Here is a 24,784-nt window from a genome sequence, read left to right on the forward strand (position 1 = left end):
AACAGTATGAAGATGTCTTTTAGAAAACGCACAACCAAGAACTATGGAAATTCAGGAGTACCACAAGTTTGCAGGTGTCATGGTTTTGTAATGTTGCTGTCAATATTCCACATCAAAACATCATGTGCAGTATGGATCGTTAAAAAGTTCATGCTCCAGTTCCATGGAATAACAACATCCCAAATACTCAGCTCTCAGAAGAAAACTACATATCCCAGAGGACTTCACAGAGGATGGTTCCCTGACCGGGAATCGAACCCGGGCCGCGGCGGTGAGAGCGCCGAATCCTAACCACTAGACCACCAGGGATATGATCCATACTGCACATAATGTTATGATGTGGAATATTGACAGCAACATTATATAAGTAAGTAAGTAAGATAAAGATGAAGCAGAAATGCTTTGTTTTCTTGAAGGGCTGTATTTACACAATGACAACAAAAAGCTGTGTGGATGAGAGTATGGAAAACATCAGAGCCAGAAGAGTAGAAATAGCTACATCTGACCACTCCCAGAAGAATTTGTTTTCTATTTTTTATATACAGTAAGTAGATTTCTGGTTAGAACATTGTATAGTGGTAAAAACAATTATACTAAAATTTATGTAACAGGTACCATTAAAACAATATTATTTCCACGTCAACATCATTTTAAAGTAATCTCTTCTGTAGAGTTAAAAAGGAACTATATAGATATACTAAAAGCCTAATGTGATTGTGAGGACACATAATTGTGATTAGACATGCAGGAGGAGTGATAAAGTAGTAAGCGTGACAAAGATGTTAAAAACACTTTTTCTCTCCTAAATGCTTAGAGTACTGTCATTTGCTATTGGTATGTTTACTGATGCCTTAAGCAACTAGGTTCAATTTCCCCTAAAAAGTTGGCTGTAAAGCAGATGAAACCTGTTTCCTCAGTCTAGGACATTTTAGTCCTGACTGTCCATATTTCCTGAATTAAGAAAATCAGAATTGAGATTTTGATAGAAATCACAATGCCAAACTACCAAACTACCAAAGATAGAAGATCACAGAAGAGTCAGCTGTTCCTCACTGTGTGATACCAAAGACAGTGAGATTTGAAATAGAAATTTTCAAAAGCATTCTAGCAATAAGACATGGTTTAGTGAGAACTGTTGGTGATTGGTGGATGGTTGGATTGGGTGATCTTGTAGGTCTTTTCCAACCTTGGTGATTCTCTGATTCTGTGATAAAAGTACAGAAATTACCTCTTAGAACAAACTTTATCTTGAAACATCAACAGATTGATGCTTAATAAGTGCTTTAGTTAATGAAAATCAAATCCAAGAATGCAAATCTAAGAATCACCAGTATTTTCATGAGATTCTCTCTCCATGGAAAGAAAAAAAAACTAAGGAAGACAGCCTCCTGCATTCCTGAAGGATTACATGCGATTTTGCTAATTCAGGAAAGCAAGAATACTGGCAACTGAAAGTCTAAAAAGGGCAGAATAGATATTTGTGACAGGAAACACATCCTATTCTTTATATGGCCTTCTATATTTGTTTTGTAGTGATATTTCATCTTGCCATATGTTCCCTGTTAATAGAAGTGTTGACTCAGGTTTTATCACCACAACCTTTTCAGAACTGTAAGATCTAGTGTTCAGCGGTCACAAGGGGACTCTTAGGGAGGAGGTAAGAAGCTTTGGAAAAAGGAAAGAAAGCAAATCTTTTCATCACCCTGGCCACAGTATGTCTAAAAGTGCCCGAATTTTCAGTTTCTAAACTGCGTTTGCAATCCTAGCAACTGGAAAAAATATCTGTACTTGCAAAGCAAGTATGTTTGTACTGGAAGGCACTGGGATCCAGTAATGATGCCAAAAATGTCATTTAAGAGAGTAAAAATTTAGAGCAAAGTTGCAGCTTAATGTAAACAAATGTATGATACTATATTTTATAGAAACAGAGGCATTCTCCAAACCTGGAACTCCAGAACTAGGCTCTTGTTTTAAGCCCAGTTGAAGCGATGTCTACTGTCAGACATGAGATATGTTCCAGTACATGCTGAAGTAGGACTGAGGACACTACCGCGTTCTTTGATTTCAGTAACTAAATTGATTAATAAAAATTCTGACCCATAATTAACTATTAAATGAATGATGAAGAAGAAGTAGAGTAGAATCAGGTTAGATTATAGAATTATCTATGAGGCACGCTCCTGATACTCCAATTCATTCTAAATATCCTCTGTATCATGCTGACTCAATTCCACAGTGCAGTTCTGCACTTAAGAACCATAGGAAAACACCAACTGATTCTTCTATCCCTTCTGTTAGAAATCTAAAACTGGATACAGTTCCTTATACTGATATAAACAAATAAATAAATAACACTAGGAAACTAGTTAGGAAATGCTAGTTTATCAACAGCTTTCATCCAAATGTAGAACCGTTAGCTGATCTTCTTTTTCCTCAGAGAATAAAAAGATGGATGTACAAAATGCCATAATGTTCCAGATGAGGCACATGTTACTGTCTATAGCCCCGGGTAAAATTGTAGTCAACACAACAAAAAACCCAACCCATAAAATGTTTTTCTCTTTTACCTATTGTTTTGTTTCTGTGCTAATTATTATATATATATATATTATAATATATATGTATATATATATACACACACACACATATATACATACATACATATAAATATATAAATATATTAAGTGGGAGTAGATAGCAGTTCTCTCTTGAGATGCATTAAACCCTACACACTGCTGTCTCTTCTTCAGTGGTGTGGGTGATTTCTAAGTATCACGCAGTATTCTGCATGCACAAAATTCATAAGAACATAAATCTTACGCAGGCTCTTAAACACTTGAGAAAAGGGTGCAGTATTTGATGTTTTACTGATTTTAGACCTCAAACACTCAGAATCAAATTGGAAGTGTTTGTAAATGAAAATCTAATGGGAGTTTGTACTCCTTTTCTGCTTAGAGGATACACTGAGAGACCTGGGACTGTTTGCTTGGAGAACAGACTGAGATGATTCTTATTGATCCTTTTAAATATCTACAGGGAGTCAAGTGGATGGGGCTGGGCTTTCTCAGTGATGCCAAGCAACAGAACAAGGAGAAACAGCAAGGACTGGAACATGGGAAACTGTATCTGAACATGAGAATTCCCTGTGTACTCCAGTAGAAATCTTGCAGTTTATCTACACTGGAAAAAGATTGAATACCACCTTCTCAGTCTGTAAATGGCAGCTTTGTTATTACAGTCTGCAGGAATGTCAGTTCACTTTTTTATTTTCCTACTTCCAAGAGACTTTTGGCATAAATATGCAATTTTAGTAACTCAAAGAAAATGGTTCAAAACAGAGAGGATTGCATTACGCCTGTAGAAAAAGATACCTAATCTCTAATTGTCACCAGTTTACCCAAGCTCCTGTTGGGAAATTGGATTCAGATGGCAGGACCTACTCAAAGTATGTGCAAAAGCTCTGTTTAAGCGAACTCTGAAAGGTAAAGCAATGTACTATATTTGTAAGGAATAATCAGATATAGAAATTTTTATCTGTAGTCAAACATTTGGCTTCAGTTAATACTGAACTGAAGGCAATTACCTTACAGTAGAGTATGTAGTACAGTCTTGTAGAATAAATGAAAAATTTTCTCCTCAGAAACTGTGACTTGTATCCACACACACACACACAAAAACAAAACAAAAAAACCCAACAAAACAAAAACAACCAACAAACCAACCAAACAAACAAAACACACAAAAAGAACCCCACCAACCATCAAATATTTGAACAGTCAAAGCAAAGATTTTAGTGATAGTCTGACTGGTTATGAAATCAGATACTGTGAACACTTAATCACAGAAAGCCTTTAACTATATCTTATTTTTAAATCCTAGAACCTGGAAATTGGCATATTTTATGATGGTTTGTATCTCCTCTAAATTAAGCAGTATGTATATAATGTATGTGTTGAAAGGGAATAGCTGAAATTGGAGGACCTAATTAATCCTGCAGAATCAACAGTCTATGCAAGAATCATACTTAGAATGAAGAACATGAAAATAAAATGCTAGCAAGAAGCTTTATGAAGGGTTTTATTTTTGTGTTTAGTCATGTTCATCATATAAGGTTATTATAAAAATTGAAAATATTTGCTTCTCTTGACTGTGTTGCATAAACAGATCTGACTATATTAAATTTTCACCAGGAGTAAAAAAATAATACCTACAAACAAACATTTTGTTTACAATTAGCTGACAAATGGGACACATTTATCAGATATGTATTATTTTCAGTGTCCCAAGTAGTGAGGTTAAGTAATGATCTATGCCTTTAACATAGGTTAGGAAAGTGAATCTAAGATAATTTTTCATAGAATCCTTTGACTTGGAAGGGACCCTCAAAGGCTGTTTAGTCCCACTCCCCTGCAACAAACAGGGACACCTACAGCTAGATCAAGTTGCTCAGTGTTTGGTCCAGCCTGACCTTGAATGTCTCCAAATTTCTTTGGTGAACTTCTACTGTGAGTGTCTGTTTCTGCAACCTGTTTACCACAAGAGAAGTGAAGGTGGCATGTCTTATGCTCAGGCTAATACTATATACAGCCAGCCTACAGATGTGAATACTGGAAACACTACAGAGAGACACAGGTAAATAAAGTTCACCGAGTTCCTCCTTGCAAAGCAGAAACAAAATCAAGTCCCTGTAAAGATTTGTTTGAGCAAGGCCATAGAAAGAAAACAAATTATAGACAGGTTATGTGAAACTTTTGATCTGGAAAAATTAACTCCATACAAAGACACTCTTAGATGAAAAACCTGAGGAATATGTACCATCTATGCTGTTTCAAAAGAACATAGCATTTACTGATAGTGTTGGCAAGCTAAGTGCATGGTTCTTCACATGATTAGGCTTAAAACAAGTCTAAGTACAGGCAATTTAAATTTATATTCTTGCAACTTTAATTCTTATTTTCAAATTCTTTAAAATTCAACACAAAACTATATTCCAGTGCACTAAACACCTACTAGCGTCCATTTGGTTTTCTTAAGGCTATTAACATTGTCTGTTATGGCTCTCGGCTCTGCTTATTAAAGGCCCACAGCCCACATGGTGTTCCTGCCTAATTATAAAATCCTATGACACAAGCTCTTTTGGTTGTTTATGTGTTCACTAAGCATACCAGCAGTCAATAAAATGATACCACGGCTAGCAGGCTTGGTCTCCCCACATCCTATTCACTATGATGGTAATTTCCATAAGTAGAAAGGAACATGTTATGCCTGAAAATTGATTTACTTAGCATTAGGACAAAGATGAAATAATTTTTACATCTTAAACCATTTAGAAGAAACTGACCTGTTTTGCATTAGCTCAATTTATTTAATATCCATGCAGAAAATGAAAGTTGCTGTTGTGGTTTAATTTGGCAGCAAGCTGAGCACCACGCAGCCATTTGTTCACTTCCCCTCTCTCTGCTGAGATGAGAAATAGCACTGGGAACCAAACAGAACAAGTGAGTTGAGATGAACACTGTTTACTAAGACTGAAGAAGCAAAAATGCTATGATAATATATACAGCTGTAATATGATTACTTACCACCTGCCAATGGATGCATAGCAACAATACGATGGCCTGTAAAGAATACATTTCATCATTGACTGGAACCCCCCGAGCAGCAGCCACCCCTGAGCCTACAGCTTTGTGGCCTTCTGCAGGCTATCAAGCAGAATGGAATAAACTCTTGCCTTATTCAGGCACCTATTGCAGCCCCAGTGCATCTTCTGCAGCTGTAAAGGAAGGGCCTCTTTCCTGGCATGTGAGCGAATAAGCCTTGAGTAAAGGAAAATTTAACAGTCTCTTCAGTGGTAGAGTTGAAAGCAGATCTTTTCTTTGTTCCTCTCTTCATTCTTTCCTCAAGCATTCCATAATGAGCCTTACACATCTCAAGGTGCTTTTCACCTTCACCTGTAATAAGTTCTGTAGGGGTTGTAGGGTTCTGTAGGTGACTCAGAGAAACTCTTGTCTTGACTCATCATGGACCATAGATCTCCTAGGTTATCTCTGGGAAGGACTGGGATGAGGGACCATGACTTGGACGTGGTTATTGGGGTTCCTCTACCTACTCTGTATAATTTTGTAAAGTGTGAGAAGATTCCACTTATAGTACTGAAATTTAACTTCAAAATAAAAGTTTATCTATATTGTAAGATAATGTTGAATACAGTATCATGCTACATTATGATTTATGAACCTATAGATATAAAAAGAGAGTATGAAGTCTCAGAAATCTAATAAAATTGGCATCTTATGTCTTGCACTGTCTTAGAAAAAGATACTTAATGAGAGTTTTTATAGGAAATAAAGAGAAAAAGAGGAATGTGGAAAACAAAGAGAAAAATAGGAGAGTAATTGGTATTGATTTCTATAATGAATTTGATATCCTTATTCAATTCAGTAACTGTTGCAAATGTTTAAAGGTAGTATACAGGGAAAAATTTGAGAGCCATTTAATTTTTTATTGAGTTCACTCATTAATGGCTTGGGACACAGCTTCTGAATGTGAAAGAAGGGGAATGGAGGTACTTACACTTCTTCAAGGAAAAGGCTGAAAGTTCTGTATATTCTGTCAAGCTAATGAGTCTCATCCACAATGTGCTTGTTAAATTCAGGAGACTATGATCTGTTTAACTGTAAGTCTGCCAAAAACATCTTCTGTGTACATTTGTTAACTCAGACCTTTTTGTTTTTCTGCTCATTGCCTTTAGAGAACATAACCCTTCTACAGATGAGTAAGGAGGTTCAAAGTGTGTTGCATTTTGAAAAAGTAGTCTTTTACTATTTCTTGAGTATGCAGAAGAGGAACAGTACAAAAGTGAACCTAGGTCACAGATGTTTGCATTTTTTTACAGCAACAATATTACCTTGTCTATGATGGTCTAACATTATTTTTTTATCTGTTTTTTTGGAGTTATTAATAAAAAAATCACATGAAAATTTAGTGAGTTTTGCTTTTTATTTCTTATCATTAATAAAGCAGCATGGGGCCAGAATGAATACTGTTTGCCTACTGTTAGCAGAGATTTAATCAAAGTTTATATAGCAGATTGAGTAAGATATAATAGCTTAAAAACTTTTATTTAGAGCAAATGAGACCCATGCAGATGGCTTGTGGTGTCATTTGTTTATTAATTATGTCATTTCAGGACAGATGAAAGCCAAATACATTAATCAAATAATGAAAACGTAACCATGTTTTATGTTATGCAAGTAGAAATGAGGGAACTGGAAAATGGTGAGCTATTAGTGCAGGAAATAAAAAACATAAATATTTTGCCACATATGTCATATGCAACAAAGTAATAATAAAAACCAGCTCTCTGTTTTCAAGATTGTGTTCTCTGCGTTGATAGAAGACTAGGAAAGAATGAATGTCCAGTTATGAACATTGTTGATAAAATGAACAAGTTGGAGAAAATTCAGGTGGTAGGAACAGGAATGTTAAAGGACTTTATTTTATACTTTCACAGACTATTTAGTCAGTAGAATAATTTTAAAGAAGTCTTTATTTCTGAAAGGTCCTAAATTCTTGAAAAGGTTTTGCTGAAACTTTGAAGGTTCTTAGGAAATGTGAATGTTATCAAAATTCTTGGCTAACAACAAACAATCAGAAAAGCTTTAAACATGTCAGCATTTTTACTGGATTTTTTTACAAAAAGTATATTCTGGTTTCCTCATTTTTGGGTGGCATTTTCTTCTGAAAGCAAGCGAATTATAGTAACATTTAGTAACATATAGTGAAATAACCTAAATATTATAGAAAATTTTTAATCGCCAAAGCTATTTTTAAAATATTTCTTCTACTGTGAAAATTAGTCAATATTTTTACATTTCATTCTGTGTGATACAGTGAAATTATATGACAACATATAGGCATTTTCTATTTTTGCCAAGAAACTTTTTTGCCATTGCATTAAACAGATGTCTAGTATTTATATTTCAGGCTAGATTTTTTTAATCAACAGAGAGATGTGCTTCCAGTTTTAATCTATTTTCCAAGAAGGGAAGTTATAACTCACTAAGTTTAATTACATCATCTAATTAATTACATTCACCTTAAGTGGATAAATGGGTTTGTTCTGTGGCCCCAAGGGAGATAAATTGCTGTACATGGAATCATAGAATCATTTGAGTTGGAAGGGACATTTAAAGGTCATCTAGTCCAACTCCCCTGCAGTGCACAGAGGCACCTACAGCTAGATCAGGTTTCTCAGAGCCTGATTCAGCCTGACCTTGAATGTCTCCAGGGAAGGGTTATCCATTATGTCTCTGGGCAACCAGTTCCTGTACCTCACCACCCTTATTGTAGAAATCTTTTTCTTTGTATCTAATATAAATCTACCCCTTTTTAGTTTGAAACCATTTCCTGTTGTCCTGTCACAGCAGACTCTACTAAAGAGTCTGTCCCCTTCTTTTCTGTAGCTCCCCTTCACCTACTGAAAGGCTGCTATCAGGCCACCTTGCAGCCTTCTTTTCTCTGGGTTGAAAAGCCCTAGCTCTCTCAACCTGTCTCATTAGGTAAGTGTTCCACCCTTTGGACCATTTGTGGACCTCTTCTGAACATGCTCTGACACATCCGTGTCTCTCCTACACTAAGCACTCCTTATCTGGATGCAGTACTCCAGGTGAAGACTCACCAGTACAGAGTAGAGGGGCAGGATAACCTCCTTTCACTTGCTAGCCACATTTCTTTTGTTGCAGTCCAGGATACAGTTGACTTGCCGGTCCACAAGAGCACATTGCTGACTCATGTCCAGCTTGCCATCCAGTAGTACCACCAAGCCTTTATCGTCAGGGCTGTTCTCAATCCTTTCATCCTTCAGCTTGTATTGAATAGTGGGGCTTGCCATGATGCAGGTGGATGTTGAGAAAATTTACCAGCTTCCTAAATATTTAGCTTGCCATCTCTAGCTCATGCAGTCTATTAAACAGACTCACAGAAAGAAAGGTTGTGTTACTAATAAGCGGGTAACAAGAAATACAAACATGGCGTGATACTGTTCTGTGGGAGATCAAAGATTGTGTGACTGTTAGGGATAATATAGTCATAATTACTTAGCATGCCATTTTAGATAGATTAAATAATTGAAACATGTTATACTACCCAGGATAGAGTCTTGTGGCATTTATTTTGCACAGAAGTGCTCATATTGGCTTTAGAAAGTGAAGGCTGTATCTTGAATCACAAGTGATTGCTTCAATGCAATTACATCTGTTTTCAACTTGAGCATGACTCTGCATGCTGCGATTTATTTTCCTTAACCTTGTTTTATATGCAAGTTTCTCATTCATTCCAATTTTAAGGACTTCTAAGGAAGAGGCGGGGAAGAAAATGATTGAAATGAAAATCTGTAGTTAACCTTAGAGAAAAAGCTTACATGCTTCAACTTTTTAAGATGAATTGTAACCATAATTTTAAGGAAAAGAGTAGTAGAAGTATCAAAATATGAAAAGCAGGCAAACTAGAACTGTATTCAGCTCCGGACACTACTTTGTAAAGAATGTGTTGAGAAGAAAATTTACATGGAAATACTGGGTATGAGAATGAAGTTACTTGCTGGCTGTTTCAGTCCCTCTGAGAAGAAACTAAAATCGGACTCCCTTTGCTACTTGACTTGTAACAACATGAAAATTGCAATATTTCCTTAGGCCAGTTCAGCAGCGTCTATTCAAATCATCAACTTTTTTGCTCCCTAAGGCCTGCTGAGCACTCATCTTCTCAAGGAAGGGAGGGACATAGGTGGGGACTATGGATATAATTTTTCCTTCTCACTAAATCAAAACACATCAGAACTGAATCCACTAATCCTCTGTCTTCATTCTTTCACTAAATTATGGGAGAACTGAAACAATTTGTAGCATGCCTGGAAAGTCAATATATCTGCTTGAGAGTGTTTGAGAAATAAATAACAAAACAGAATATATTTTCACGAACACCCACCTTGCAGTTCTGCTACTTAAAATGAAGTAGTTTGTTTACCTCATTAAATCTAGCCAACAGTTATTTTGAATTTCAGGCATAAACTCTGTAGTTTATTACTGGAGAAAAGCAGATCTTATCACTCCCTCCCCTTACCCTATATCGGACAGCTGATAGGCACAGCTTTATCTGCACTAACTTAGTTTCCCAAGCAAGAACGTATATTCTCTTTCAGGAGAACTCATACAAAACTGGACAGATTGTTTCTTTGCCTAAATATGAATTATTTTTCATCTGTGGTTAAGATGAGGTAGAAATAAAGTCCAGCGAAGGTGTATCCATCCTGACTTCCTGTCTACAAAAATGCATTGGGAAGAGTGTGGAGGAAAGAAGAGAACATTGCACTGGATGTCTTCCATGCAGACCAGCTGTTTTGGAGTATTGTCCTCTGAAAAAAAGAAAGACAGGAGATTCTTCTTTTTTTTTTTTTTTTTTTTTTTTTTTTTCTTTTTTTTAGCCTTGTCTAGTATCTGTGCATTTAACTCTAAAACCATGTGTTTGAAAATTGGAAAAGTAAAACAGTACTGTTAATAAACAGGTAACCAGCAGTTGTTATATGGCAATTTTGGCATGAAACAAATCTTCAAAACTGAAAATGGCCAACTCTTAAGAAGAATCCCAGTATTACTTTAGTACACTATGTTACAATCAACCTTTTCTACATTTTTAGCAAGAAAGAGTGATGCGGTTCAGAAAGGTATCTGTGTAAACAGATCACCTTCTTTTGTTAAGAGTTTATATATTGCTTTCTCATTCATTATTCTGTTGTACCATTCCTCTTCTGTGGGAGCCTGAATCAGTGCAAATTCTACAAATTCTTATTCAGAATATTTCACTAAGAAAACAATTTTGAGTGATCATCCATGTTAATTTCTTCAAATATTTGCTGAACTTGCGGTAGTTGGGAATGCATGTTTATGGTTCCCTTGTGTTTTCAATGGAAAATGAATCATACAATGAAAAATGTTTCCCTACTTTTTTCCACCCATCACCTTTGTATTTATGATGGAGATTAAGGAATGAAGGGCAGGGAAACTGGAGGAAGAGGGCCAGATACAAATAAATGTTTAGGCTTTTTGTTCTGGACTGATTTTAAGCATTCATGTTGAGTGTTTTTTGAAACAATGTTGAAAATAAGCCCCAAATCTTTCTCTCCTGACAATTAATGTTAATGAATTTAGGTGTCTGTAGCTTCTGAGACTATGGAGAAAACCTGCTACTCTACTATAATACAGGCCTGTCTCCTACACTAGTTCTTTCCTGGGATTTTCTCAGCCTCCACTGACCTAAAAACTATGTCCTTTGGGTTTTCTCATCCCACAAACAGAACTAAATGCATAGGCACCAGATAAATATTAGAAAACTTGTTCGCATAAGATGGAGTACCTGCTGTATCTCCTCAGTTACAGACAGTTCTTGCAGTCCCTGAAGTAGGTTTGAGCCTGCCTGCAAATGTACAGCTGCAACCTCACAGCACAGCAGCTGTGGACTGACAGGGCAACAAAAACAAAAGGGATCATATATTGATTTCTATATATCAAGCTGATATTTCAGCATCTTGGAAAATCTGTGTCAGGTGGAAGGAGTTAGCATGAAGTACTGGAGTTTGTTGTGTGTGCCAAGGAAGTGTATTTTGTCCTGGCAGTAGAAAATTTCCTGCTTCAAGATTGTAGAGTGGGTGAATTATCCTGCCCAACAGGGATATGTGTCTGGGTGCCAGCCAGGCATATTTTATGTGATGTATAAGCAAAGCACGACTTCATGAGCTTGAATGCATTTCCATGTAGGCATACCTGTGTCTCTGTTTTATTATGTCAGTGATGCAGTAAGTTATTCTGAAAACAAATTTTTAAGTATACATAAAATTAACACAGAAGTTTATTTTTAAAGATCTCTGAATGTAGAAAATTATTTTTTTAGATGTATCCAGTCAGATTATTTTCTGATTAGACATAAGTATGTCTAAGAGACTGCAGATGATGTTTGTCATGAAAATATGAGCATTCAGTCACCACAGAAAAGAAACAACTTTCCGTGCTGCTGCTGGCACAGGTGGAGCCAAACCGGACGAAAGTCAGAGCTGGCATTTTATATTACTATTATTTTTTAAGGAAAATACCAACATTTTTGTGTGTTCTTCTTTATCCAAGGAAAAGCAGGAGGAGAGTTGGCTTGAAGCATAGTTTTCAGCTTCTTAGCTATGGAAGAAGGAGGATGTTATGTCTTAATGGATAGATGTTTGCATGTTAGGACTCATAGCAGTAGATCTGCAAAGAAATGATCAAAAATTCTTCAATGAGAAAAAAGCAGTTGGCATTACAAATCCTGAAAATTTACTTGAGAAACTTGGGTCCTTTCCAGTTTTCTTCTTTGAGGCCCTTTCTTGCTTCTTACTACAATTGACTGTACTGTATATTGTGTACAGATTTCTAGAAGTAATTGAAAATCTGGAAATCCAGAATTAAGTGATGATTATAATTAAAACAGAATAAAGGTTGATATGTGTGGTTACACTTTACACATCTCTGTACCAATGGAAATTTATATTAAATGTTTGGAGCTATTTGTAAATTAAGTATCTTCTTACCCTAGACAGCTTATAAGAACGTTTTTATGTTTTGTTTTGTTTTGTTTGTTTTGTTTTGGTGTGTTTTTTTTTTTTGTTTTGTGTGTGTGTGTGTGTGTGTGTGTGTGTGTGTGGAAAATATGAATAGAAAATGGAGAGGAAAGAGAATATGACGGGAGAAAAGCCAAGAGTAGAAATAATAAAGATAGAGCAGGCAACATAACTGAAACTTCTGAGTTTTAATACCCTCATTTCTACAGGTCCTATCACTGATTCAGCAGTGACACTCGTTATTTGTGATTTCCTTCTGCCACCTAAAACTGGAAGGTAGTGGTGACTTTCCAACAAATAATAACATCTGAAAATTATTTTGAGGCTGTCACTACTGTACTATACTTTTATATAATTACTTAACAGAAGCTTCAAGTAACAGTCCCAATAGTTTGGATTTGGTGAGTACATAGGCTAAAATAACACTGTAATTGAATCTTTCTTAAAACTTCAATTGGACCTCTGATGATTTGGCTTTCTTTAGGTGCTTTTTCATTTTTATGTGCTCTAAACTTCCTGGTTTCCATGGGCCTTAAAAACAGATGTGCTGAAATACAACCACTACCGGAAGGTTGCTTTTGTGGTATTTGCATCCTGAAAGAATGCCAAAGATGTTAGAAATCCCTTGAGAATGCCTATTTCCAGTGTATTTTTGCAGACAGATTTGTCTATCATTCATCTCTTTTATGGCTGTAATCAAAGGTGGACAGGAAATTGTAGAACTCGAACAAACTGTCTGCTCTTGGGTTGCACTCAAAAAGGTGCTGAGCAGAATGGTGTGCAGACAGGTAATCATGTTTCCTGAAGGGTTTCCATACTCTGAGGCTTGGTTGTAGGCTGTGTTTTTTGTTGCTGTTTGTTTGTTTTTGCTAGTTTGCCTGTTTCAAGAGAAGGTTCCTTGTCTTGTTCTGTGAGAATGTACAGTAGACCTTGTTGACAGAAAATGAAGAAGAATTTTATCTGAATTGGATTTATTTTCAGTCAGAATTTTATTAAAATTAAATAATCTTTGTGGAAAAGTGTGCCAAGATTGAACTTACAAATTCTTCAAGAACCATGCTATTTAGGAATTTCTTTCACCCTCTTGAGTCTCAGGTCATTGGAAGATACCAGTTCCCCTCCTGCTTGCAAGCTCCTTTCAAGTACTGGAAGGCCACAGTGAGGTCCCTCTGGAACCTTCTCCAAGCTTAACAAGTCAAGCTCCCTCAACCTTTCTTCATTGGAGAATTGTTAATCTGACCATCTTTATGGCCTTCTTCTGTACCAGTTCCAAAAGCTCCACAACTTTCTTGTGCAGGGGGCCCAAGACCTGAACATGGTACTCCAGATGAGGTTTCACGAGAGCAGAGTAGAGGGAGACATACCTTCCATACCTTGCTGACCAACTCTCCTTTGATGTAGCTGAGGATACTATTGACCTTCTGGGCTGTAAGCGCATGCTTCTGGCTTTTTTGTCCACTAGAACCCCCAAGTCTTCTCTGCAGAGCAGCTCTCAATGACTACTTTTCCCAGTCTGTACAAATACTGGGACTGCTTCACCCCAAATGCAACAGCTTGCACTAGGATTAGTTGAACCTCATTAAGTTCTCATGGGCCAACTCCTCAATCAATTGTTTGGTGGCCCTGCTAGGCAGGGGGGTTGGAACTACATGATCCTTGAGGTCCCTTCCAACCCGGGTAATTTCTGTGATTCTGTGATTCTGTGTAATCCCGCCCATGTTTCTCTGGATGACTTCCCTCCATTCTATTTTATCAAATGCACCACTCAGCTTGATGTCTTCTACAAACTTGCTGAGAGTACACTCAGTATCACCATCTGTGTCTTTGATAAAGATTGTGAAGAGCACAAGGTCGAAGATGGACCCCTGGTTGACACCACTAGTCACTGACCTCCATCTGTATATAGAGCTGCTGACCACAACCTTCTGGCGGCAGCCATCTGACCAATTCTTTATCCACTGAATAGTCCACCTTCAAAACCATTTATCTCCAGTGTAGAGATAAGGACGTGATGTGGGACCATGTCTAAGGCCTTGCACAAAAACACATAGATTACATCAATTACCCTTCCTTTGTTCACTAATATCATCACTCTATCATAGAAAGCCACAAGACTGGTCAGGTATGATTTGCCCTTTTGAAGCAGTGTTGGTTACCTCAGATCAGCTCTTTATCTCCTATGTGCCTTAACATCTCTTCCAGGAGGAACTGTTACATGATCTTCCTGTGTATTAAAATAGCAGACAATTCTGGTCATCAGAAGTAAATAAACAGTAATAGGAGCAGTGGGAAGAAGAAGAGAAAAACACAACTATGCAGAGAATTTCAGCAATAGAAAGGCAGAGGTTCCAGGGTTGCACCTTTGCAAAAGCATTTTGCATTTGGCCATCCCCGTAAGATACAGATTTTGAAAGAAGTGGTTAGACCTTTCTTTCCTCCTTGAAAATAACACCTGGAGCAGAAATATGGAATGTGTTGAAAGCTTGCTTTTGAAGCTGTGACCACTAAACGTAAAGCAATTGGAAAGTCTGAGAAAACTTCATCAAGTTTCAGAAAAATCCTCAAGTGGTTAAAAGTACAAAGAGCAAATTAGACTATTAGATGGGCTACATGCAGTTTGCTTTTTGAAAAAATTCTTGTCCCTTTTCCTGACTTGTCCCACTGTCTGCTATGTGACATGTCTATAATTGTAGCAACTTGCTTTTTAAACGGTGTCACAAGACACTGCATAACCTCTCAACTTAGAAGGTAAAAGAAAGATGACAAGACAGAAATATGAGGGCATCTATGTAAATGCTGCAATGCTCTCAGTGATACTTTCATGAATCTTTTTTAACAGGTATGTTACAGGAAATGTGACAAAACATACTCTTGGTGGTGTAATTTCCTGTAATTGGCAGACTTCTAAAACCTTTTAGGTTGAGAGTGTTCATGTTTAGATAAAGTTCATTTTTGGTTCATCTCTACTCATGGAATTAAGTATATCTCTTTGATTGTTTGTTTCTATAAATTATCATGCAGCTTGATAGAATAGTTCTAAAATTTCCATGTTTACAAAGAGAAAAAAACACACGAGTTGTGGTTTGGCATATATTTCATTCATACATTCCAGCTGGAAGAGGTTGTCAAGCCCATTTCAGCCGGCTTAATAAGTTGTTCTGACTGGTGATTCATTTTAAGTTGGAAACATATGTGAATGTAGCACTCAGAACAATTCTAAAGGGCAAATTAAGGAGAGTGGTATGGATGACTGATAATCAGGTACCTTGTCTGTGAATTTTGGCATGTGATTTGGTAGTGGACAAAAAGATGTAACTGTATGCTGCATTTAGTGGACCTTATCAAGATGTCTACAGTGTAAGAAAATCTACTTTGTGAGGGAATTACATACAAGAGCAATATACTGTGATTAATGTCCCTTTAATGTTTTTCCATAGAGAAAATACAACTCACCAGATATCAAACTATTGGAAGGGTAAATAAACAAGCACATTTAGAGTAATGAAAAATAGTCTTGATGTCTCAAATCTTAAATGAATTTTAAAAGACTTACACGTGTTATAAACAGAAAAAAATGCTTTTAATAAAATCTTGGAGAGTTTTATACTTGTCTACTTGTTTAGTGAAAGGAAAATAGCTATGTCCAATTCAGAAGCTGATTTCATCCAAGAAGATTCTTATAAAATTAAAGTTCACAAAGCTGGAAATGAGCCTTTTGTAAAAGGAAATGGAAACAAATTATTTTAAGTTCAAAAGGCATCTTTAAAGTGAGAAAACTGAAACATTCTTTTGTATGCTATCACTTATTTGTACTGATGTTCACAAATCAATTCAGTCTTTTGTGTTTATTGGACAGAAATATAAAAAAATACAGTCCTTTGCATTCAAATAATTAACTTTTAGTTCTAGATTGTGATATCAGCATCTGCTTAGTGAATGAGCAGCATTCAGTATTCCATTTAGGATTTTTCTACTAAGCAAAACAATAGTGTCACAGTTTAATGTCCGGGTAGCATGGAATAAATGACATTGTTGTGTTTTGAACTAAATTTCTCTTTTTCCAAAGAACTAGTATATTACCCATCTCTCTTATCACCATGAAATAAAATTTGCTGTTCAGTGGGACATAGTTAACAATTTGCTAGAGCAGAAGTGAATATTGGTAACTTTTCTTGTAAACAAGCTCAGAGATGTTACTGGGAGCTTTGCTTATTGCAAAAAATTGGAAGTAGGAATTAAATGGGCATATAGATAGCTTGGAAGTAGTGCTGACATGGGCCAGCCTAAGACACTTTCCTATGTTTGTCAGTATCAGTAAATGTAAGAAAAAGTATGAATCAGAGTGTTAGAAGCTATAGACAGCTGAATAACAGAATGAGAATTAGTAGTTAGCAGGAGCTGACCATTATCTACTAAAAAAATATTACTGGCAAAAGAAATAGGAACACTTAATTAACAAATAGCTTTCTGGAAAGAAACAACTATAGCCTTCTTAGTGAGAGTGCTAATACACTTTGTTTCAAACACTGCATCATCAAATTACTATTTGTATGAATATTTCTTTTTGACTGAGTTTTAGAATGTCTGAGAGGTGCCAGACTGGGAGCTTTGGAAACCAACTTTATTTTCCAAAGAAAGCCTACAGCCTAAGCAACCACAGTAAGAACCAGCGTTCACCTCCTCACACTGAGAAGCCTGTTCTGCAGAACTACTAATAAAGTCAGAAAATAGGTCAGCTTCCATGTACATTTGAGAATTTGGCCTCTCCACAGAGGCTGCCAATGAGAATGCCAATTAATGACAGCTGTGTTGGATATTTGTTGACTGGGAACTAAACAGAGATTGCAGATTCCTTTCACTCAGCCTACCAAACGCTCATCAGATGGCAGTTGCTTTTTGACCTTGGACAGCATTAGAAGAATTTTCCAGCAAGGGAAAACTTCTCAAAAGGGATACACTGAACAATATGAAACAAAAATGTTTTTTCCTGTTGAAGGAGCATTTTCCTTTTGTAAAGATTAACCAAAATTATGTACATTTACAGAAAATTTATGTAGTTATATTGGAGAAATCCATTCTGTGTGACAGAAAAGTTGCTTTCTTAAAACCCTTTAATAATGAAAAAGTTATTAAAAATCTGGTTTGTTTAAAAGGCAGTATTTTTTCCAGAATATTTTTGAAACATTTGTTTTTTTGAGGATTGACAATTTTTGTTTGAAACTATTAAAACAGTACTATATGGGATTGCAAGAGAAGCCTTAAAATAACACTTTCCCAAAATGTGGCCTAGCATTAAGATGCTTTCAAAGTAAAGACAGACAAGCATATTACAAAGCAATCTTTAGAGGAGAAAAAAAATAATAAAAACGTAAACAATAAAGATGTGAACGGTTTCAGAAGTGCACTTCTGACAACTTGGAAATATACTAATTCAGTTCTTTCTTCAAGACTGTAGGTTATACACAGCCACTTCTTTGAAAGCCAAATCATTAAGCCCTAAATCAGAACCATGATTAACATCTTTCCTTGGGGAGAAAGTACAGACAAGACCAAGCAAAAGGAGGAGGAGGTCCTGACAGAATTGCATCATGCAGTTTCCTTATTCATTTACCTCCGGGCAGATGGGGCTGCTGATAAATGACAGTTCCCAGAGTATTCTCTGAGACTTCTGCAGATTAATGACATCTCTAAAGTCCCTGCAGTGACCAGAAGCTCATAAAATCACTTGCCATTCTTATAGTCAACTCAAGAGCACAAGTAGTGGGAGGCTATTTTATTTTTACTGATTTATTTATTTATTACAAACATTTTTCTTTTCCAAGAGAGTTCACCACATCTGCTGGGCAATCCAGGCATGGGGAAATAGTTGCATGCCAAGAGATTCCTTCATTCCTTCTCGGTTAAAGAACTACTATGATTAGTGTAGGAGAATTCTTGCAAACAACTGGGAGAGAAGTATTACATCAAGAACTCTTGTTACATTATTTTCTCTCTCTCATTAACATCATTATATCATATGCTTCAAAAACACCGTTAAGAATTTACAATGTGATGTAATGTAAATATACAAGTCTAATACAGGAAGATTGTTTCTAATTCCTAGCAACATTAATTAGCAGAAATCTTTTCAGCAAATTGTGCATTCCTATAATAATGCAGAGTGCACTATGGCTGAACACTGAAAGAACAAATTGCCAGGAAGACAAATTCCAAGAGCATGAAGTATGGTTCTTGAATCTATTCACTGGAACATTAGCTAAATTAGTGCCGAAACTTTTTTGGCTGGAAAATTGATTCTGCATCAACAGATCTTTTTGCTAACAACATGACGATGCAATAACTAACTTTCTCTTTCTCTTCCTACTCTTGTTCCACATTTGCCTGAATGCTTTTTATCCTGTATGCAAAAGATGTAGTAACTATTTTACTCATTAATATTTCTTTGTCTACCATTTAAACAGTAAGGAAATAAAAAGATACAAAATTGAACATGCACTATTTTATAATGGCAACTAAATACAAGTAACTGACTGGTGCCATAATCTTTTTGATTACTTTTGGGCTTGTTGTAATTTTGCACACTACCAGATTTCTCTATATGACAATTGGAAAAAAGAATATATTGAAAAGATACCCTCAGTTAAAAAAGTGATAGATATTTGTATATTACTCTCTAGTTTTGTGCTGGATAAGTATAACTTGTATACTAAATTCAGGATAAAATCCTGACAACAACTTTTGGTGAATCTGTTTTAAACTGATCAGAAATGCCTTATATCTAATGCTGGATTTACTTAAAGGAAAAATAAGTGATAAATATACATAATTACTTTCACAAACCAGGCTGAGATTTATGGCTTAGCTGGCAACTACACACTTGTAATGAGATTCATGACAATTAGTAATTAATAGATTTTACATGCACTGAGTTCCATAATTAAAAACTGAAAATCACAGAAGATGGACACTCTCTAACGTGCTCTTCTTGTTTTCAGGCAAGGAAAATTTTGACACTGCCATGAAGCACTGGTCTAAATATGGCGAGTGTCTGTGTTAATATAACTGCAATTACTCCTAATTATCCTTTATTTTTCCCCCCCTTACAATATGCTGCTAGCTTACATTTGGATTTGTTGCCTCATCATGCATCCTTCAACTTTTTCTTGCTGACTGAGTGGACGAGAGGCTCTAAATGAGTCAGGAGGAATTTTAAATTGCTCTTTTTCTTACATTCTAACAGTATCTTTAAGGACTTTTAAAACTATTTTATACATACATATGCATGTACATATGTATATTATTTTTCTTGAGTGCATTTCCACAGACTTTTCCAAAATATTTAATGAATACTCATCAGTAACTCTATATCCTGCATGCTATTCCTCATCCTATTGCATGACTTCTCATAGAGAAAGTTCTTCAGGAGCTATGAGTGCTTATTGACTTGCTTTTCACATACTGCAACCTGAAAGTTTCTCCAAGTTCAAAGTCCCATAGCACAGAACTTATTTATTATTTCAGGGGAAAATATATCTAAATCATCTCTACTATTTCATGTAATATTGAGTTTATTGAAGCTCTTCCAGCACATGGCCATGTAAATTCAAATGTTTTTAGCAGGAAAGGTTGGGTTGAGCAGTACCTAATAAAAATGCTAAGAGTGAAAATTTAACTTTAGCACATAAATATTTAGCAAGTCACTGAATGTTATATTTTTATAAAAATTTGGATTTTAGGCTCATATTCTAGAACTTTTTACTGCCTAATTTAGTCTCATATTTCAAGTTTCCCAGTTTGCACCACTTCCTAGGTAAGGCTGCAGCAAGATGTGGAGTTTGAAGAATTTGCTTATTTTTAGCTCACTGCATGGCAATCAGTTTTTTAGGTCAAAGTTTTCCTTCATCTCAGTGACTTGATATCTAGCCAGTAATTTGAAATTCTGAGTTTTTGGCATAGGTATGATGTCAGCCATTTGGCTTTTGGATTTTTTCTTTCTTTATTTTTTTTAATGGATTCAATCCACTGGTGGATATGTGAAACTTATTTGGAAAGATGATCAGTTTCTCCCTAGACTACATCCAACCTTTCAAATTTCTAATGGTTAATTGAGCGTAGCTCATCAGATGGAATTTGTGATTAGCAGACATCCTAGTCTATGCAGAAGAGATTTTGTCAGCTGTAATGTATATTTGCAAAGGGCTTGCTTTTGAAATATTTCTGGTGAAAAGGATTCTTCAGGTCCCCTTAAATGCTACTGCTAATTATTAACTCTGATGCTAAAGATTACCGCAAGAATTAAGAAATATATACTATGCAAAACATAATGCAAGTCATTATCATGCCACTGGCCCATAGCTTCCCTACATCAGATGAAGTTTTTATAAGTGCATGTTGCTTATAGCAATGTGTTAATTTGTTAGCAGTGCTATCAATGTTTTAATATTTTGATCTATTTTTTTAAAATCATGTAGAGTTGCTAGTAAGTGCATGATAATATATGCTGGTTTCTAATTATTAATATTAAATACATGTTTAATCTTTAAAAAGCTCTGATCTGTAGAAGTAAAAAATGTGGAGACTGCAAGATTAAGAAGTAACATTTTATAAATATATGAGTTATTATGAGTTACATGAGTTGAAATACATTCACCGACCATGGGAGTGTTCAAGAAACACTTGGATGTGGTGCTGAGGAATATGATTTAGCCAGGAAGTATTGGTAATGGTTGGACTAGATGATCTTCTAGGTCTTTTCCAACCTTGATAATTCTGTGATTCTGTGAGTTGCTTATAAAGACATGCACACCACAGTATGCCTAGTTATGTTAATTTCCAAAAAAAAATTAACATCCTTTTCAATAATGTATTTTAGAGAAATAAGCAGGAATATAACATACTATCTCTATAAAGTATAGCCCAGCAAAAATTTAAGGAGCTGTAAGCTGAAGCTGTGAAGCGTTAATATCCAAATGACAGCTCTGATTAGACCTCTTTTTCATAGAGTTCAGAATCTAAAGTTAAAAAAAAATAAACACATTGACTGATATAAGCAATACCTTTGAGAGGAAGATGCTAACAGAGACGAAGACTGCAGTGAGTCTGCAAGTATATTATTGTTTTCTGTATTAAACAGAATCTGTTTTAATCTGTAAGAGAATAAAAGGATAAAATAAAAGAATAAAATTTAGGTTACACTGACATTCATACTACACTATTTTAATATGTTTCTCTTGGGATTATCAAAGTCCTTTAGAGAAATCAAGAAGAAACTAGTTTCAGAAAAGCTATTTTTCTTGTTAGTCGTCAGTTGACAATCCTGGACAGAAGTGAAAGGAACATTGGGCCTGCTGTGTTAGTTTTTGAGATGGAAGACAGAATTCAAGCCAGAGGTTAGACTGAAAAGACATATCTTCTGAGAAATGTCTTGAACAAGGAAAAAAGAGTAGTCAAGAGCACCACCTGTTTTTAACGTCCAGAAAGCCAAAACCACAAGAAATAAGCAGAATACAACGATGAAGAGACACAGATGATTGTACTTTATATTTTAAATAGAGAATTTCAGAATTAGGAGGATAAACTCAATATTTGCTTGTATCTGAGGTTAAATATTTGTAGTAACATTTCTTTATCTAATTATGTTTCATTTCCAATTCAAACTGTCTTAGATCTGAATGAAAACAGGCTGAGGAACAGTATTTGAGACAGCTGCAAAGTAAGCAAAAGCATACTTAGTTGGAATTAGGTGTTTAATGAGTTTGCACAGATGCTCTCCTTTACTCAACTGTGCGTTATTTTTGTGTGTGTGTTCATGTGGGCTGGGGAGCATGTTAAAATACATACAACTCAGCTGCTGTCCATACAGTTTTTGGCATATATTTATATCTTCTGTGTAGATATTTGCACCAATCTGCTAACCAACAGGCATGGTCAACACCTTCACATTAATATCACCTGAATATTCAGTCTGTGTAGACTACTTTAAAAAAAATTATTCAGACAAGCAGAAGACAAAAATCCCCCTTGTTAATTTTATTGGCATTTGACACAGCAGAAGATTTGCACTTTCCTGTATTATTATCTTATTACCAATAAGATGTTTTTATTACCTATTTTAATGAATAGCTTGAGCAAGTCCTCAGAGCTGTCAAACCCATGTGAAACTCTGTGGAACTGTGACAACTTCTATAGCTGGGATATATTCCTTTCATTCAATGGCTTTTTCTAAATCACAATCTCTCCTTTCATGGAATTAATCTATAATTTTTTGGCATACCATACTCACCTTTATTTAACAATATTCTATGTGAGAGTTGTGGGTGTTATAAGAGTACTTTCAATCTTTCAGTAGAATAACATTTCTTATCATCAGGATTATAATGTTACTTTTATTATTATACTCCTTATGTAGAGGCAAAATGCTGGGAATAAATGGAGAGAAGGATGCTGTGTCAGTACTGCAGTCAGGTCTGTTTAAGTAACTGCATACCTGCAGTTCCTTGTAATCTATCCCAATAGACTTGTGGCAGTGCTTTATGCCTCTTTGGCTGCATGCGTGTGTTTCTTTCTAGTAGAAGCTGGCATGTGTGGGGTGAATGCTGGATGCCCACGCTGTGTCCTGACATGCAGCCAGGGCACTGCCAAAGTTCCCATCCACACTGAGCAGCCAGGGAGCAGTTTCATTTGATGAGACTTCCTCAGAGTAATTAATTACACTCTGGAGAGAATAAGAACAGTGGCCTTTTGATACGGAGAAAAGAGAGAAAAAACATATCAAAAGAATGTTGCTGTCATTTTGATTGTGGAGATTATTTGCAGGATGTTCATTTGTATTTTCTCATCACAGATTGTTTATATACCCACAATTTTTTATTTTTTATTTTTTTAAACTCATTTGCTTTATGTTGTTAGAGTACTGGCCTGATAGAAATTCATTTTCACTTACTCTTGATTTTACTAACTTGTGTACTGTGGCTTCTACTGCTTAAATCCTGCTTATCAAGTGGGATTTTATATACAGTGCCTTTAATGTAATAAATGCCATGTGAACCCAGCAGTGCCCAGAAGCATGGACTCATTCAGCTAGAATGAAGTGAAACGAAAGAATTCCCAAGGAAAACTTGAATGAAGGAAAAGGTTTTCTGCTATAGTCAGTTGGCATATTTTAAGATCAGTCTGAAAGCCATTACATTCTTTCTGAGGTGTTCATTTAGCTACACTTAGTGAATAACACTGCATTTATTTTGGCACAAAGCTGCTGAGCAGAGTCAGAAGGCAGTCTGAAGGATTTAAACAGCTTTTGTGCCAGCAGAAGGAGTGCATGGTCTAAGCAAGCACAAAGGAGAAAACAAACACTGAGGAAATGAGCACTTTGTTTCCTTTCTGAACTGCAGGTAAAGGGAGTGAAACAGAGCCTGCAGGAAAATGTACTTTCTTCTTACAGGTACATTTTTTTTGTGTATGGGGCTAGTTTTTGTTTACGAGGTTGCTAAGAATAATTCAAACTTCTGCTTTTATAGTTGGGGCCAAACACTGTGAATAAAGAACAGCGAGTGATAGACTTCAGTTACTCCTATCTGCATAGGAGTGTCTTTTGCAGATACATTTTAAGCAATTCACCTTACAGATCTCTTTCAAACAAGCAACATGGTCCTATATCACATGACCTTGCTACTGGGACATAGATTTCCAAATTGTAGAAATATTTTGGAGTAATATTTGTGTATCTGCAGTATTAAGAACTATTGTTAAAAGTGAACATAAGAAATATGAGGCATAAGAAACACAATAGCCAAGTGATCTACGCAGTCCTTATTGTGTCCATGAAAAGAAATCATTTTATTTTATGTCTTACAGGCTTGATTGAAAGTTGACTGATGTCAGAGTGAAACTATCCATTGATGTAAATGAAAGCTGCTTCCAAATTAGCATCCTTTAGGCTTGAGATGCAGTTGTAGCCAGCAAGTAAGTAACACTATGTAGAAAACTTCAGCAGACAACTGGTATGCCACATTGGCCTTCTGCCCCATTCCAGTCCCTTTCTAAAGGCAATTGATGAGAGATGCAGAAGATAACAAAAAGAATAGAATTATCATAGAATCATTAAGGTTGGAAAAGAACTCTAAGACGACTTTGTCCAACCATCAA

The 24,784-nt window shown here is 35.9% G+C and overlaps 1 non-coding gene across 1 annotated transcript; it reads right to left on the reverse strand.

The window, feature by feature from the left end:
• Positions 1-237: 237 nt before the first annotated feature.
• TRNAE-CUC lies at positions 238-309 on the reverse strand. Its single transcript has one exon. It is a non-coding gene; the product is annotated as a tRNA-Glu (tRNA).
• Between the last annotated feature and the right edge of the window lie 24,475 nt (positions 310-24,784).

This window comes from Coturnix japonica, chromosome 3 (assembly GCF_001577835.2).
Source record: "Coturnix japonica isolate 7356 chromosome 3, Coturnix japonica 2.1, whole genome shotgun sequence".
NCBI classification, from domain to species: Eukaryota; Metazoa; Chordata; class Aves; order Galliformes; family Phasianidae; genus Coturnix; species Coturnix japonica.